This window comes from Nasonia vitripennis, assembly GCF_009193385.2.
Source record: "Nasonia vitripennis strain AsymCx chromosome 3 unlocalized genomic scaffold, Nvit_psr_1.1 chr3_random0011, whole genome shotgun sequence".
Classification (NCBI taxonomy): domain Eukaryota; kingdom Metazoa; phylum Arthropoda; class Insecta; order Hymenoptera; family Pteromalidae; genus Nasonia; species Nasonia vitripennis.
The window spans coordinates 381,074-399,376 of NW_022279631.1; the positions used below are offsets into that span (position 1 = coordinate 381,074).

Consider the following 18,303-nt stretch of genomic DNA (forward strand, 5'->3'; position numbering starts at 1 on the left):
AAATTGGAAAAAAATCAAATATTTTTGAAATCAATAGACGCAGTGTCCTAGCTATGAGACTGGTTGGTGGTGGCCTGGAAAGTCTGAGAACTTTTTGTGAGTAATGCACTTTCCTCTTCCAATTCAAAATGCAACTTTTACTAAAATACGTAATGTGCTTTTCGAAGTTACATCAAGAGTTGCGGATAAGTTTATGTCTGAAGCTATAGACGAAGAACTTCGACTTACACGTACTAATTCACAAAATGAGATATGTGAACCTGAAAGTGTTAATCCAGAAGCTATTAGTCAACTGAGTATAGAAGATTTAGATGAAAATATGTTAAATGATGAATCAGATGTTACGAATACGCCAGATGAAGTCGTAGCTTGTAAACAGGAAATAGGTGTTCAAGGTGATGGTACGTGGCAGCGTCGAGGTCATAGATCCTACAATGGAGTTTTTACTTGGGTCAATCTTGGGTCAAGAAAGTGGAAAGATTATTGATTTAGAAGTTCTTTCTTCTTACTGTTTACAATGCAACCAGTATGAAAAAGTTCATGGATCAGAAGGTACTAAAGAATGGGAAATTTGGTACAGCGCACACTTACCATCATGTACAAAAAACCATTGGGGTTCTTCTGGGTCAATGGAGCCTTCAGTGATTGTGGATATTTTTAGTCGATCAATAGAAAAATATAATGTAAAATATGTGTCATACTCAGGAGATGGAGATTCGTCAACATTTTCAAACATTATAAATTCTAAACCTTATGGAACTCATGTGACAATAAGTAAGAAAGAGTTGTTGTGGTAACGAGATCAAGGTTGTATTTGAAAAATTGTCGGAGCCAGAGCTTCTAAGAAAATGTTTGGGTGGTAAAACTCAGAATGCTAATGAGTCATTTAATAATGTTTTGTGGAATATTGCTCCTAAAACGGACTTTGTTGGACTTGAGACTCTACAAATATCTGCCTTCTTAGCTTGTATAATGTTTTCAAGTGGCTGGAAAGGATTACTGTATCTTATGTCAGAGTTGAATATCAAGCCTGGCAAAAATGCATTATTCACTGAAGTAACAAAAGATCAAGCACGTATCAAAGATGCTGAAAAACAAGCAGACTGTAATACAAAAGAGGCAAGAAAATTGAGAAGACTGTTATGCATTTCAACTGTTGATGATGGTGCATATGTCAGTGGCGGACACTAAAATGTTTTTTTTTTTTTTTTTTTGTTACAATATAAACAGTATACAGTATATAGTATAACCTATAAAAAGTTTTACAGAACTGCAGTTACATTATTAAATACAGGTATATTATAAGACATTTTTGTATAAGTATTTATAATGATATGTAAAACATATTGCAAATTGTAAATACACGTACTTTTGTTTTACAGGTTATGATCTACTAAACTTAAAGTATAGTGCTAGAACTCCATATAAATGTAAAAAAGTAGTAGAACAACATATTGTAATATATTTAATACAGTATTATGATGCAAATTTCAGAAAAATAATAAAAACACGTTTTTGTATTATTTTAAATATTATTCTAATAATGCTTGTTTCAATACCCTGTATTTTTCTTTGAGTATCGCAGGATTCAGACTAAACGGATCAATGAATTGTACCAAACCATGGCTTGTTCTGTTCATTAGACATCTCTCTACGGAGTGAGTGTGGGATTTTGTAAAATACTGACAGCGTATAAAGTTATAGCTTTTTAAAGTTAAAAATTTCAATAAAATATAAAAAAATACAAAAATTTGGGCTTTAAAAAGCTATAACTTTATACGCTTTCAGTATTTTACAAAATCCCACACTCACTCCATAGAGAGATGTCTAATGAACAGAACAAGCCATGGTTTGGTACAATTCATTGATCCGTTTAGTCTGAATCCTGTGGTACTCAAAAATATAGCATGTTTTACACTGCAGCAGTTTTTAAGAGAATATATCTATTGAGACATATATAAAAAATTATTTCTACAGTTTTTTACATTATAATATTAAATTAAATAATTACTTTACAATTTGGCATAAAAAATCATTCAGTTTTACAAAAATCAAGACATTATTGTAATAATTATTTTAAGGTGGTTAGGTCCCCTTAAGCATTCTGCGACACAGTCCGCTCAATTCTCACGGTTACGAGGATTACATTCTTATGCACTTGCAAAGCAAACTAAAAGGCAGAGCGGCCGAAGGCTATGGCGCTCGTAACAGCTTATCCGTCAGTAAAAAGATTATTAAAAGACCTAGCTCTACATTACGGAAATGTAGGAATCGCAGATGAGATCTTAGACAAAATTAAAGTCCTTCAGCAAGAATCGAACGAGTCTGTGGGACATTATAGTAGCCGAATGCAAAAGCTACACAATCGTTTACTGACTATAATCGAGGCCGCGCCAAATTTATTAAAAAGGGATAGAAAAACAAAAAAGCTCGTGCGCACGACGACGCATTAAGCTATTTCATTCTTGGGTTGCTGTTGCCTATTGATCACCAAGTGCGAAGCGAACGAACGCACACGCTTAACGAAGCCTTCAGAATCGCACTCAAATACGAGGGAAAACAAAGTGCACGGTGCGCGAAATACGGTAACGTGGCATTAAACCATACGGTATTTACACTACCCGAACCAGCTTAGGTTCAAAGGGCAAAGGCGGAGGACAGAAAGAAAGAACATGAATCGCAGCCAGGACAAGTACAACTCACGCAAGTGCTATAATCAGACAGCCATAGACCGGAATTTTGCTCATATTGCGAAAGAATGGGCCACAATATCACTAGTTGTATAACACTGCTAGTACACGCGTCCAAAAATGTTATATCAAATCCATACAACCAACGCTCGCGCAATTTGAACAATAATAACCAATATAGCGGCTCAGGGGACAATAATGCTCAAAATCCCGGCCAAAATAACGATCCGCAGAAGATAAACAATTACAACGGCCAGAACCGCGGGAACTAAAGCGAAACAATTTTAAGAGTAATTATCGCCACAACTCAGGCGGGAATCAACCCGTTAAAGACAATGGTGGCAATAAAAATGAAAATAAGCCCGCCGAAGAACAAAAATCAACGCAAAAAACTAAACTGCGTTCGCCGCAATCCCGGAGCGACGACTCAGATAGAAGCGCGCCTTAAGTAAAAAATCTTAACAAAATGCCGTCAATAAAATTCTTATTGACAAGTAGGCAGCCGCCAATAGTAAACTTATCTTCCATGCAACTCAGAGACAGCTGCAGCAGATTTTATGCCGACTTGGGCGCAGAAATATCTTTATTAAAAAGAGGTAAGCTGGCCCTGACTTACCCAATCGACAGAAGAAAAATCATTGAATTAAAGGGCGTGACCCCAGGTACAGCGCATACCTTGGAATAAGCAACAATTCTTATACAAGACTTGCCCTGTAAAGTACAAATCGTCCCAAACGAATTTCCCATAAGTGAAACAGGCACAATAGGATGGGATACAATCGAAAAGCACAGCGGATGCGTCGATGCAGATAGTAAAACACTCAAGCTAGGAAATAGAATTATTTCTTTTGAGGCGGACAAGAGAATCTTGATTCCACCAAAAGTTAAAATGGTCATTGGCGCACGCGTAAGCAACAACGTACAAGTAAGTTAGGCAGAACTGACAAACCTTCACTTAAATTTGCTGTTTAGCAATTTCATAGGCGTAAATAGAAACGGGCGCGTTTACGCTGAATGCATTAACATAGGGGACACGGAGGTATCAATAGACAGTCCAATGGTTGAATTAAAGGAATGCCAAACAATTACAGACAATTATCTTTACCAAGCCGACGGGGACGGCTTGCTAGAAAAAAATCTCAGAATTCACCGCAACTATCAGACGCATATACGAAGTAGAAAAATACAAAAAGGTAAAAAACCTCAATAATAGGCTGCGTGCAAACGAAGCAAAAAGGCGCGAACGCGACGAAAAAACCATGAAACTCATAGACTTAGGGGGTGTAACAAGGAAGAAGTTCTTCGCATAAGAGAAATAATCGACGAGTACACGGGCGTACTCGGACTCAAAGGAGAACCGGCCGGCTACACACTTGATTTAACATAAAATAACATTATATCAAATAAAGTAATCCGCAATCACAGATTCATATTTCCCCCGATGCTTAGAGAGCACATGGTTTGTGAGTTACAGAAGCTACGCGAACAAAACATAGTAACACAGTCAAATTCAAATTACTTTTCTTTATTATGGATAGTTCCAAAAAAGCCTGACGCGCAGGGCAATTAAAAATTCCGACTAGTAACGGACTATCACGCGCTAAATGAGGAAACGAAAGATAGCTGCCATATACTCCCCTTCACGAGTGACATAATTGAACATCTCGCCGCGGCGAATTACATTACGGTCACGGACTTGAAACAAGGCTCAGGTCCAGATGCACCTAGATTCAGCTTATTTAACTGCATTTCACGTGCCGGACGGAAAGCATAGTAATCAGCTGCTCCAATATAATCGTATGGCTATGGGTCTAAAAGATGCGCTCATAACTTTTACGAAAGCCATGCCACTTGCAATGGCAGGGCTGCAGGGCAACCAAGTATGTTTATCCAGACGACTTAATGATTTTTCGGCCAATATGACCGTAGAACCAAAAAAATGCCAATTCCTCAAGATACAAGTGCAAGTTTTAGAATACATAGTAGGCGGGGGATACATAACGGACCCCAACAAAATCAAAGCGATGACAGAATACCTTGCGCCAACAGATGCGAAAAAAGTTAAACAAGCGCTCGGCATCTTCAGCTATTACCACCGGTTCATACAACATTTTTCAGACATAGCATATCCACTATTTAGATTACTCAAAAATAATACAAAATTCAAGTGGGGAGACGCGGAGGAGGTGGCTTTTGACAAATTAAAAAATGCGATGTATAAAGAACCGATATTAAAAGCGCCAGATTTATCCCAAGAATTTATCGTGAAAACTGACGCAAGCGACTGGGCCCTTGGCGCGGTATTAAGCCAAGGTGAATTAGGAAAAGACCTACTGTGTGCATATGCTTCTCGTTGCCTGAAAGGTAGCGAGATTCGTTGCCCTACAAACGCCAAAGAATTGTTAGCAATAGTTTTCGCGAAAGAACAATGTAGATATTATTTATATGGCAGAAAATTTAAAATCTTAACGGACCTCAAGGCCTTAAAACATTTTCACGATGCAAAGAAACCCAACCTACGCTTCAATCGGCTAAAAGCCGCTCTCATAGGCCATGAATTCAATATAATAAACCGACTCGAATAGAACACGCGAACGCGGACGCGTTATCTCGCAACCCAGTGCTCGGTCCGAACGACGAAAACCCGGAGTTACCGCGCACAGAATAGTACACGCTAGCCGAAAAATAAAACTAGTTAGAGCCAGACGAAAAAGTAAACGCGGCGCTGGGAATAATTTTCCGTACCCGAGCAGTAGGGAAGGACGGTCGAAAGGGGAAAGCAGTGGAATCCAGCTTCAGCTCATTAGAAGCACGGAAAAAATGGCGGGACGACAGCACGCTTATCTACAGTAAAAAAGATATACTAGCTGTTTGAAATGAGTTTGACAGATTTTACTTATACTCGAATCGATAGAATTTAGAGGACAGTTGAAAATTACCCAAAAAAACCAAGCGCATAGACGAATCAAGCGTTCAGTCTGAATCTGGGCCAGAATCAGTAATTTCAGACATCTCTGAATTTTCGAGCGACCACGACATCCCAAAAAAATTGCGCCTACACTATCGATACTTGGCATTCATCAAAAGCAAAGAGATACGCTCGAAAAGAAAACAAAGCGCAAATACGCGAAAACTTTATAACCCAAGCAGTTCGGACGACAGCGAGGAAAATACGCTTTCGCCGGAAAAACCGCAATCGCTTCGGGAAGTTTAGAAAAATTCAAGTTCACCGCGAAAAATAAAATAGCGACAGCGTCAGCAAAGCCTCAGCCGCATCAAACGCAGACAAGTTTCAACGAGTCGCGCGATACCAACGTCGCAAATCTTTCTTTTGAGAAAGAAACAGCTCCCAAACCAGTATCAGCATTATTCGAGCCCAAGCTGAATGACGCATGGCCATTTCTGGGTGAGAAATTAAACAGAAATTTCATAGTTGACGTCAGAGAAAGACAATACGGGAGTAGGGACGGAATTCAAGTAAATATCCACGAAGCAAAAACCCAAGAGTCCTACTATGGCGAGGAGTCGGGTATAATCGCGCACGTGTCGCATGCAACTGGCAAGAACTACAGTTTTAATAAAAATAACGCCGAGACGATGAACACCAACGAAAATTCCCGACTGCGTGAGCGTAAAACAACACCTTCCGTTGCTGCACCTAAAACAAGTCAGAACTCCGTTGTCTCTAAGCCGCGAAGCCATAGACATCGATTCAAACGATAAAAACACGGCCGGCGATGCAAGCGCTTGCGAAGGGCCTTTCAAAGATTTTAATAGCATACCAAGAAATTACAAACGCGCGCACCAGCCCCCCGACGAAAGTTCGGGGAATAAACTGGTACAAAGCTATATCCGAAAAAAAGATTCGCCGAGCTATACGCACTACTAGTACCATCCGACGACATTCCCAACTCCCCCCGGGCAATTGCTTATTTTTTTCACTAATTAAATTATTAGACTTAAATATGTCGACCACACAACTGAGAAAAGGCTTGCTTTCATCTCCGGAATTAAGCTCATGTGGAGAACCCGTCGTAATAAAAAAAAATCTTAGAATCGGAAACACAATACGTTTTAGTAGATTGCGCGTATATTTTCGCTTTAAAATTAACATTTGCATTTACGTGCAACTAAAAATTGAAACAACGGGATTCTTCCACTTACTTTCGGATAAAGCCGGAAATTTCATTCACATCTATCTTAATCCAACCGGTCGACACTTCACCCCTTACCTACGCCTAAACACACCAGTAACTGTCAGAAATGCGACAAACCAATCTTGCGATAATTCGTCAACCAGTGATGAAGACACAAATGATCCGAGGTCTCTAACATTCAATAGACCGACTCGCACGCAAGAGAGTCCGATCGTACGCTTAGAGCAATCAGTCCAAACCAAAAGCAAAACTTAAAAATCAAGCAGATTCTCAACCAGACTGCAATGATTTACAGCCAATCATAGCGACCTGCGAAATCAAAAACGGCACGTGAAAAACGAAAATAATCGGCTAGACCGCCGCGGGAAAAACCACCGTGGGTGACACCGGAAGGCCAAGAAACACCCTTTATAACCTTGTTTATTTAGCCTTCGCAGACAATTTTCTCTCAACAGAAGTTGAAGAGTCTCTAATTGAGCGTGGGTACCTTAACAAGAAGGAGTTAAGCGAGAGAGAATTTGAGCAAGGTGAAATCAATGTCACCGGACGTGCCGCGTAACAAAATATCGTCTAATCCATCTCAATCTTGCATTGCCTAGCCCTTAATAGTTTACCGAATCTCGTGAACTCGTCTTGGACTGATACCCTTACGGATACTCCCGAATTTGATACAGAAACCACAATGTCCAAGCTCTAGCCCACTGCTTATAAAAAAAAAAAACTTACAGGATAATGTCGGGAGGAATTCTGGGAAGCAACAACCTGCTCGCAACATCAAGCTCCAATTAGAAAATGATCCACAAAATAAATTTAAAACCATATTTCAAGAATAGCGAAAAACTTTCCGAATGCGCGGCCAAGATAATATACTCTTGCGAGCCACGCTGCGAAATAGGCGACTTGCAGAACGAAGTAAACGACGTCACTCGTCAAGCGGATCAGGTGCTCGACTTAAGGTAAACGTACGCGCCGCGCGCTCCTTCCATTCATTGGATCACTTCATACATTTCTGTACGGTAGACTAACAGAAGCCGATTTAGTAGATGTTCAAACCTCTATACGCGCCCTCACAAGGAAAGGTACCCAACCCGAACTCACCGATTTTGATGATTTTCATATATGTTGTAGAACATAAAAAAATAAGAGACACGTATTTTTTTTTATCGGCTAATTTTCACTTTTAAGGGGTAAAAACCTCCCCTAAAGTTAACCCCCAAAAAGCGTTTTTTTTAAATATCTCGGCTTAAAATTAATATTTTTCAATGAAACAAATTGGAGGTTATTTCTTACAAAAAGAGCAAGTATTTCATGGTGATTTGAAGAGTAAGGGTAGCATCCCCTATTTTTTAGGGGTTGAAAACATATATTTTTTGGCATAATTTTATAATAAAAATGTTTAAACCGACTAAAAAAAATTTGAAAAAATGTTTAAACATCCTTAATAACAAAATTTAGTTGACGTCTTTCGGTGTTTTCATAAATATTACCCCTAAGGGGTAAACCACCCCTAACACAAAATAACTGTAAATATGTAATTCAATACATAATATTTCGTAGAAAGTTTGTATATAGAGGTTTTCGAGGTCGCTGATTACAAATCTGTTATCAGATTTTGAAAATTCAAAATGGCGGATCCAATATGGCGGACGGAAATATCGAAAAAAAATTTTATATAATAAAAAAGTTTTAAACGGCTAAAAAATTTGGAAAAAATTTGTAAACATCTATAATAAACAAATTAAGTTTTTCGGTTTTTTCATAGATACTTCTCCGTAGGGGGGTAAACCACCCCTAACACAAAATAACTATAAGTATACTTCAATCCATAATATTTTGTAGAAGGTTTGTATATAGAGGTTTTCGAGGTCGCTGATTACAAATCTGTTATCAGATTTTGAAAATTCAAAATGGCGGATCCAATATGGTGGACGGAAATATCGAAAAAAAATTTTAACTTTCAAAAAAACTTGTTTACAAATCTGTGATCTTTGTAGCCTGTACATGTGAACTAAAGAGCCTTAAACCCTAAACCCCTAAAGAACAAATAGGCTAAATGGTTGTGCATTTTAACCAAACGACTCCAAACCCCTAACCTCCAGACAAGCCGAAGGCCTATGCTTTACCGTAGACACGAGTATAGACATATTACCGATATTTTATTCTATCATTTTGTATGTAACAAATAACGTCTCGTTTTATGTTTCAATCAAAGATTATTTATTTTTCTGCTTTTATAAATTAGCATAATTTCAAAAGTAATTTCATAAATTATAAAGTATTTCATAAATTGCATAATTATATAATTTTATAAATTCAAAAAGTCCACACTTTTTTGCAAATGAAAAAACATAGGTTAATAAAATTAGTTTATCAAACTCTTTTGCGTTTTGTAATAAAATTTAATGTTGTCAAACTTGGGACTTTTTCATTGTTACAATTATTTCGTAAGCCGAAAGTTTTTTAGATGAATTCTCGAAGTAATGATTATTGTATCTATAGTAAAATATTTACAGTCTGGAATTCCATAATAATACTATTTGCTACGATTTAATGAATTTATCAAAAAATCTAAATTTAATAATAAATATTATTCTAATTATTATTATTATTTTTCATTATCATTGATATTATCAGTATTACTGTTATTATTGCTATTGCAATTATGCTTATTCTTCTTCTTATTATTATTATTATTATATTACTATGATAATTTTTGTTATTGGTAAAAATACATAAAAGAATATTAATACTCGAACTTCATTTGCAATTAAAGAACGCGTTGTTATTGAAAGGAAATTTTATATGCATTCATTAGTTTAATGAATGTTATCGTACATTCAATGATAATTCCACAGATAAATGTCTTTCACTCATAAAAGTTGTTGACAATATGTGCGAATCAGTATGTTCTTTTTTTAGATTGTTTTCATCGAGTGTTTACCTCAGCTGCCTGTGTTATTTTTTAGGCAGTGAGTGAGTTTTGTGGGTATTCTAGTTCGATGCTGGAAAGTACGAATAGTACGTCTTTTTGTTTGTCAGTGGTATCATACAGTTGTAGAAAATTTTCTTTAGTGATTTTATATAGATTTACATTATTCAATTTCAAAGTGAATAAAAGTTGAATAAAACCAAAAATAGAGTTTTCCGAACATCACAAAGTGGAACGAGAATTCTTCTCCAATGCATAAATTAATGATTTGATTCAATTTACATTCACTCGTTTTATTCTGGTAGAAATGTAGCAGTCGTGCCTTACATGCAAAAACACAGCTTGTATAAATTTTACCGCTTGTTTTCATTTTAGATTGAAAAATGAAAATTAATCCATTAAACGTTCTAAACTTATTATTAGCATACTTTCAAGCGTTAAACATACCAGATAGTGTCACGAATTATCACGAAACAGAGTTGGCCGAAAAAATAAAAGAAATTTTAATAGATGCAACACATGATTTCAACGATGTAGAAATCATTACTGATGACTCTTTGGATTTTCAAGAAGAGTATAAAGACCATAATATGGAAATAATTGAAGATGAAGTGCAACATCATTTTCCTGATCCGGATATAGCACCAACAAATCAATGTACAGCAGATAATGAAGAACTAAATTTTGAATACAAAAAAAGAGCTGTAGAATTTTGGAGAAGTAGCAAAACGAAGCAAAATTTAAGTCTCAAAACAGTGCAAAACAGATTCAAAAAAGTATCATCTATTAGTCAGCTACGTCGTTGGGCTCATTCAATTAATAAAGGTGGCACGTATAGAGAAAAAGTAGCACAAATTTGTCAGTATACCCTGGATAATTTTCAAGCAGCTCTCGACAGTGGTTCAATTATCCATGATGAAGATATAATTCGATGGGCCTTACAAGCTAAAAAAGAAATTGGTTTTGATGATATTAGATTCAAAGCTTCTAAACATTGGTTACTCAAATTTAAGCAAGCACACCGAATAGTTTCTAGGAAAATAAATAAGTTCATAACAAGAAAAACACTAGAAAGTAGTGCAGAACTTACGGCTAAAGCTGAAGCATTTATCGATGACGTTAAATCGTGTATACCAAGGATTGGACTCGAAAATTTGTATAATACAGATCAGAGCGGATTTCAGCTAGAAATGCATTCTGGAAGAACATTAGCAGTAGAAGGAGAAAAGCAAGTGCAATGTCTGGTACAGTCAATTTCAGCAACAACGCATAGTTATACTATACAGCCACTAATATCAGCTACTGGACAACTGTTGTCGCCGCTATTTCTTGTTTTAAAGGAACCAAGTGGCAAGTTTGGCCCTATTGTAGAACAAAACATATTTAGACCAGAAAACATGTACGTGGAAGCATCCAAATCTGGAAAATTAACAACAAGTAAGGGAACTAATAACAATTTTTACATTGTAATATCGTTGATCAGTTAATTAGTAAGTCGTTTAATTGCAGATCACTTCAAAATCTGGTTGGAAAAAATATTTTATCCCTATGTAGGCCATCACTCAATACTATTACTTGATTCTTGGAGTGGTCATTGTGACAAAGTTATAGAAGAAACAATGCCACAAAATAAAATTATTAACATAAAAAAATTCCAACTGGAACCACAGGAAAAATACAACCACTTGATGTCTATGGATTCCGTATTTGGAAAAACTTTGTCCGAACATTTTCTGATAATGTAATGTTAATGGATCATGATATGAATTTACATGTGAGAAATAATATAATTAAACTTCAATCATTGGTTCACAACCAACTGTCTTCACCGAGATATATAGATTTGTTTAAATATTCCTGGTATAAAAGCGGTTACATCAATGAAAAACCAGATAAATTTGATAATCCTATAGATTTCAGTTTTGGAAAGTCTTGTGCAATACATTGTGAAATAGAAGGGTGCACAAACATTGCAATTGTACGATGTGGTTGGTGCAAAAAAGCATTGTGCTTTAAACACTTTTATGAGGACTACCATTATTGTAAAAACATCGTAAAATAATATATTTTATGCTCAATACAAAAAATGCACTATGGCAAAAGATAAAAGATTGTAGATTATTATTATACTCTAATATTATAAACAAAAATACATTATAAGTTGAATTTACAATAAAGGAATTTCAATAACATTCTGATAACAATTTCTACGGAAATTATAAAACTGCTTCACACACAGAATTTTCTTGTTTACAAATTTAGGAATTTGAGGTGGTTTGGTTAAAAAGCACAACCATTTAGCCTATTTGTTCTTTAGGGGTTTAGGGTTTAAGGCTCTTTAGTTCACATGTACAGGCTACAAAGATAACACATTTATAACAAGTTTTTATGAAAGTTAAAATTTTTTTTCGACATTTTCGTCCACCACATTGGTTCCGCCATTTTGAATTTTCAAAATCTGATATCAGATTTGCAAAGAGCGATCTCGAAAACCCTTATATACAAACCTTCTACCGTCCTATTGGTTCCGCCATTTTGAATTTTCAAAATCTGATAACAGATTTGTAATCAGCGACCTCGAAAACCTCTATATACAAACTTTCTACGAAATATTATGTATTGAATTACATATTTACAGTTATTTTGTGTTAGGGCTGGTTTACCCCCTTAGGGGTAATATTTATGAAAACACCGAAAGACGTCAACTAAATTTTGTTATTAAGGATGTTTAAACATTTTTTCCAATTTTTTTTAGTCGGTTTAAACATTTTTATTATAAAATTATGCCAAAAAATATATGTTTTCAACCCCTAAGAAATAGGGGATGCTACCCTTACTCTTCAAATCACCATGAAATACTTGCTCTTTTTGTAAGAAATAACCTCCAATTTGTTTCATTGAAAAATATTAATTTTAAGCCGAGATATTTAAAAAAACGCTTTTTGGGGGTTAACTTTAGGGGAGGTTTTTACCCCTTAAAAGTGAAAATTAGCCGATAAAAAAAATACGTGTCTCTTATTTTTTTATGTTCTACAACATATATGAAAATCATCAAAATCGGTGAGTTCGGGTTGGGTACCTTTCCTTGTCAGTAACGCCGTAAAAAACGCAAAATACCCCCTTCCCCGCGAGAAGTTCTCCGCAATACCGATCATGAAAAGTTCCAAATTAACCGTGATATTCGACGACGGATTCCTAATTTATATTATTCTATCTATATCACTTCTGGACTTACAACAATTTCATTTGTTTAAAGCATCTCCGCTCCCGGTTATCCGAAACTCATTCAAATTACTTTCATAGCAGCCTACGTATGGCCGGAATACCATTATTTTGCCGTAAGTGAGTCAAACAGAACCTACATGCCATTACAATAAAAAAAAATAGCGAAACTCCGAAAACTTAACGACTTATCGATCATTTCAATCCCGAACTAATCTGAGAAATAAGAGACAACGCGACATGCGAAATAAAATTCGCAGCAGATCTTAACATTAATAAAACCGAAGAATGCGACATTAAAGTAAGAGAACTAAAAGATACATTTTGGCTCCGCTTACATAAAGCCAACGCATGGCTATTTTCAACATAAACCACGAAAAAATTTTTTTATTCAATGTCAAGGCGCCGAGCAGTTAACGACCCCTACAAAAAAATCACATGATTGTCACGGATTTATCGCGTGATTATCGAGGGAATAATAATACAAAACTGAAATGTTATTAAAAATACTAAAAATGGTATTTATTAATTAACGAAATAAACTATTCACAATAAATAAAGGGTAACATAAAAAAAAATTTTTCACTTCCAAGATTTGAATCCAGAATCTTGAGGTCATAATCCAATGCGCTACTAACTAAGCTATTTGCTCTCTTCGAAGGTTTATGTATAAAAGTAATACATGTATGTAGATTTTCATTTTTATTATCATTCTTTCTCGTACAAATAAATATTCTTTTTGAAATAGAAATAAATGATAAAAATAAATTTATTGTTATTGAAAAAATAATTAGTTATAATTCCATTAATTAATTTCATGATTGGATTTTTCGTAATTTTCAAACTGATCAATATAAGCAAGTATGATTCGATTGACAAAAAATTTATTTTTTATCATTTATTTCTATTTCAAAAAGAAAATTTATTTGTACAAAAAAAAGATGATAAAAATGAAATTCTATATGGGTGGTTCTCTGTCAAATCGAAGATCAAAAATTTTTTTCTTTTTCAACCCCCGGTAAATATGTTCCAAAAACAGTTTACATGCACCGAAGTCGAGAAATCGTAAATATATTATATCTCTTGCAAAAAACTATAACATAAATCATACACTCGATCATGATTTATCGCAGTCAGTGGATAATTATTATAATTTTTTGCAAGAGACATAATATATTTACGATTTCTCGACTTCGGTAGGAATATTCGTAACAATAAAATCAAGTTTAATGATTTTTTTGGCGTTGATCTAAGTAACGCAATTTATTGCAATAAGCAAACGTGTATTTAAATAACTTACACTAAGCTTTAAATTTTTAGTCAATAATAGACATTAAGAAACAATTTTCTCTTAGGTTGACTTTCTTTATTTTGATGTTTGTCACAGTCATTAAATATGAATTTTAATCATTTTAGCACAAATTTATGAATATCTTCATTTTTAGCCAAAGATACAGGGTCTCTGCCATTCTGGGACCCATACAGGAACTTTTGCAGTATAAAAAAGTATCTCCATGAATTTTTTGGTGGTCGTAATCTGGATCAAAATCTCACTTTCACCAATATTAAGGTTTAAATGGCTTATAAGATAGGTATAACATATATATATATATATATATATATATATATATATATATATATATATATATATATATATATATATATATATATATATATATATATATATATATATATATATATATATATATATATATAAATATAAATTCAAGGGTATTTTTATTAAAAAGATGAGAAAATTGTACAAAATAAGTATACATGTCGATAGTAAACTAAGGAACTATGAATTAATTAATTTGTGCTGAAAACCCAAAAATTGCCAAAATTGACATCTTCGGCTCCCTACCCCAAAAATTACAATAATTAGAGAATAAGGTCGAAAGTACCGCAGCTTTAGAAGCCGCGATAGAGACCGAAGCGGCCAATCACGCAGGAAATCAGCACGGAATAAAACTAGAAACGCTAAAAGCAGGCACAGTGCTCCGCAAAATAGCCAGCAATGCCTGGAAAATCTCAAAGCATGAAGCAACTAAGTTCAAATTAATCTAAGCAGTTGGACCTCATGATTCAACTGCTCATTTTAACCATCGTAACCATCGCAGTTTTCGCGGCGATAGGTTGGTGTATCGTTAAGCGACGATGCGCTTGCAACGCAGTCGACCGGATAATTAAGCAGCAGGAAAGACAATTAGAAATAGAAATATTAAGAGAAACGAACCGCGCACGCCGTCAACGTACGGAAAATACTGCTGAAACTATCGGGCGCGAATAACACGCGAAAAATCAAAAACTACTACCAAACATTATGTAACTAACTATTCAAAAAGAAAACGAAAAACCAAGCTCATAACAGAATAGACTAGAAATAATTTATAAGCTAAGCCATACTAGTTTCAGAATTGTAATTATTAGATAACTTTACATTTATTTATATCTATCCTCGTATTACATATTTTTATAAATACACTATAGTGTATTAATAACATTAACCATAATTCCATATTAAACCTTGTAATATTTCAAATATTTTTGTATCTTAAGGAGCTCCTACATCAATGTAACGCAGCAGCGGCTGCAAGATTTTTTCACACAAATCTAACAAAAAGAAATCAAAAGGATGGATAAAATCCAATGCGAATCGCGCAACCATCACTTTTAGGGATAGTCATACATACGCTTACACACAATACATTGAAAACGACACCAATTTTGTAAAGCAACAGCGGTTGCTAATGCTCAACAAAAATAACACACAAATAACACGAACGCCAATCAACATCCTCATTCTACAGCATATGCAATCAAAATCTCAATCATTTAGAAAAATTGACAAACTCAAGACCGTTTTTTTCGGGTGACGTGGACGTTCGCCCACACGTCCCAGATGTATCACAGGCGTAAGCTCGTGGCACAGCACCGTGCACCAGCGGAGTGTTGCGCGGCCCAAAGTTGCTGATGTAGCACCTTCGCGCGTAGCAGCTAGCATACGCGAACTGCTGCCACCCTCCTTTTGTAACATATTAATCGAAACTTCTTAGTTTATAATTTACGATCTATTTTTACCTATTACTGGTTTTCTTCTTACTATTAATTCGATACTCTTAGGTAATGCTTGGATGTTAAGTATACTTATCTCTACTTAATTAATTGTTTATGATTAGAATATTTTCTCTATTTTTAATTATTAACTAGGATTTAATGAAACATGTATTCGATTTATTATTACATTGATCGAATTTCTTAGGTGTAATGTAATAAAAAAAATTCTTATTCCTTAAGATTATTAATTAAGGGGAGACAACACCGTTAAATCCTAAAAAAAAAAGAATTATGAGTAAAAATGACAAAATTAAAGTAAATCATATGAAATTTTTTTGACTAATATTTAGTACAAATACCTTTAACTTTACTGTACTAAAACCTTAATTATCTCTGCTGGCCCATTGTGGCACTCGGTGCAATGTTTTGTGAATTTTTTTACTGTCCTTAGGATTCCAAGTGAATATATGGTTCTTTTGGGCTCAAATTCAAGGAGGATACTTTGTACACCTGTAGTTTTGGTGTAAATTCAGAGATTTTCTCACATAGCACCCAATCTTCCAGCAATATTATCTGAATGTTGCATCTGCAGATTCGTTAGATTCGAAAATATTGTACCAGGGTTATATAACCTTCGGAAAATTTTCCAGCAATATTGCTGTGAGGTAGGATGTCTATTGTTGGATTACATTACCAAAAGACAATAAGCATATTGTGGCAATATTGCTCGAATATTCTTTGTAATATTGTATCAATATTCTAAAATATAGGTGAAAAATACAATAGTTAAAAAAATTGAATAAGCTTTTTCAGGGGCTCTCATGCCCTATTCGGGGACTACCATCTGGATGATACTACCCAAACTGGGCATGGGAGCCCTTAAAAAAGCTTATTTAATTATTTTAATTTATTGTTTTTTGCCTATGTTTTACAATATTGCAAAATAATCTTTGAGCAATATTGCTACAATATGCTTATTGTCTTTTGGAAATGCAATCCAAAAACGGAAATGATGCTTCATAGCAATATTGCAGGACAATTTTCTGAAGGTTATATAACCCTGGTACAATATTTTCGAATCTGACGAATCTGCAGATGCAACATTCAGACAATATTGCCGAAAGATTGGGTGGAATATTAATTAATTTTAATCTTTGGAAAATGTTTCATACACAAAACGGTGTCATAATAAGCGAAAAAAAATTTAAAAATCCAGATTTTTCATCGCCAAATCATTTCTAAGCATTCAAATCAAAACCCCTGCATTTATACCAGAACTACAGGTGTGCAAAGTATCCTCCTTGAATTTTGAGCCCAAAAGAACCATTCGTTTACTTGGCATCTTACGGACAGTGAAAAAATTCGCAAATTCTTACACCGAGTGCCACAATGGGCCAGCAGGGATAATGAAGGTTTTAGCACGGTAAAGTTAAAGGTATTTATACTAAATATTACTTCAAAAAATTTAAAATGATTTACTTTAATTTTGTGATTTTTACTAAAAATTCTTTTTTTCAGGGTTTAAAGGTATTGTGTCCTTTTAATTGATGATTTAAATAAGATTTAATATAATAGGGGGTTTAAATAAGATATACATTACCAAATCGGTCGCTTCAATTCATAAAAAATTATAAATTCGGAAAGCCGCGGAGAACCGGAGAACGCAAAATGGGTTTCTCTTTAATATAATAGGGGATTTTAGTGTTTAAGAATCAATACTTTGGAAATTACAGGTTATTTTAATAATAAAAGACAAAAATAAATAATCTACAAAATTTTTTATCATTGATTTTTTTATTTATAATTAACGTATATTCTTATCATAATTGAATTGTGACTAAAATAAAATATTGTTAATCATTATGTTAACTGAAAGCAAAGCGAGCAAATCATCTGGCTAGTATTGGAATTGATTTTTTGTTTATCATCACATTTATTATAGAATTACAAGTGTAATAATGTGTTTCAAGCAGATCCGTCATAAATTTACTCTTCGATACCCAAAATCAAATAAACTCTACGGGTAGCTGAAAAATTAAAAATAATAATTTTGAGTAAAATTTTCGGTTTGCATCAGAATATGTTGGATATTAAATGTTTGTCTTAAATAATTTTAAATATATGTTACAGAAAACATAATTTTTCATTTTTTGATAATTCGAAGAGACTCAGTTTCTAATAAAAACTTTATTGCAAAAAATATATACATATTGCAGATGAAACGCGCGTGCGTGCGCGCGCTCACACA

At 34.5% G+C, this 18,303-nt stretch overlaps 2 protein-coding genes across 4 annotated transcripts in view; one reads left to right on the forward strand and one right to left on the reverse strand.

Moving 5' to 3' along the window:
• The window catches only part of Gnao (guanine nucleotide-binding protein G(o) subunit alpha), a 376,676-nt gene extending 358,375 nt beyond the window's left edge, over positions 1 to 18,301 (reverse strand). The window contains exons 1-2 of the mRNA XM_032601865.1: positions 17,656 to 18,301; positions 15,859 to 16,023 (exon numbers count right to left, since the gene is read on the reverse strand). The gene's annotated coding sequence lies outside the window, so the exon portion shown is untranslated. The remainder of the gene's footprint in view (positions 1 to 15,858; positions 16,024 to 17,655) is intronic.
• LOC116416881 (glutamate receptor ionotropic, kainate 2) overlaps positions 1 to 18,303 on the forward strand; it is a 416,816-nt gene that overhangs the window by 56,548 nt on the left and 341,965 nt on the right. The window lies entirely within an intron of this gene.